Source organism: Momordica charantia, assembly GCF_013281855.1.
Source record: "Momordica charantia cultivar OHB3-1 chromosome 3 unlocalized genomic scaffold, Mcharantia_2.0 BLBB01000003.1, whole genome shotgun sequence".
NCBI lineage: Eukaryota > Viridiplantae > Streptophyta > Magnoliopsida > Cucurbitales > Cucurbitaceae > Momordica > Momordica charantia.
This window is the reverse complement of record NW_028275161.1, coordinates 7727116-7727966: the sequence shown is the minus strand read 5'-3', so window position 1 is coordinate 7727966 and position 851 is coordinate 7727116. Positions and strand designations below refer to the sequence as shown.

General features: G+C 43.9%; 1 non-coding gene across 1 annotated transcript; it reads left to right on the top strand.

The window, feature by feature from the left end:
* Positions 1 to 211: 211 nt before the first annotated feature.
* On the top strand, positions 212 to 318 carry LOC148212281 (small nucleolar RNA R71). The gene has a single exon (XR_015790035.1). It is a non-coding gene; the product is annotated as a small nucleolar RNA R71 (small nucleolar RNA).
* The last annotated feature ends 533 nt before the right edge of the window (positions 319 to 851 follow it).

Genomic DNA, 851 nt, shown 5'->3' with positions numbered 1-851 from the left:
AGCCAAAACTCCAGCTGGATCTTGCTTCTTTGGTGCTGCCCTAGATCTTTGCGAACACCATAGTTCGTTGTGTGAAGCTAAGTCATTTAGGATGTCAACTATCTCGTTGAATGTCTTCTTTGTAAAGGCTCCGTTGGCAGCATTGTTTAGCATCATCTTAGTAGGATGATCTAAACCTCTAAAGAAATGTTCTATCTGGATGCATGCCGGCAAGCCATGGTTCGGACATTTCCTGATTAGTTCTTTAAATCTCTCCCACGCCTCGTGAACAGGTTCACGATCATACTGTCTAAAGGAAATGATCTCCTCTCTGATATCAGCGTGGCGAGTAGGTGGGAAGAATTTTGTTAAGAACTTCTCCACTAACGACCCCCATGTGGTGATGGATCCCGGTGGAAATGCATTGAGCCATGCTCTAGCTTGGTCCTTCAAAGAAAATGGAAAAAGTGTTAGTTTCAGAGCATCGTCTGTTATACCAGGTAATCGAAATGCATTTGCAATTTGAATGAATGATTTCAGATGATCATGTGGATCCTCATGTTCCTGCCCTCCAAAATGTCCAATTGTCTGCAACATTTGGAACATCATTGGTTTAAGCTCAAAGTTTGCGTGGGCTGGAATAGGGTTGACTATCCCTGAATCAAAGTTCTGAAAAGCCGTGGCGGCATATTCTCGCATTGCCACGTCTCTGTTGTCCGCCATCTGGATATGGTTGAATTCATCATTTCTTGCATGATCCCTCATATTACCGTTAACAGCAGGTGGATCAACCGGATCACGAGGTGGAATATCTGCCATTGATGTGCTCGTACTCAGTACCTCACTTTCAGGACTGATTTCACCTTCTCTGT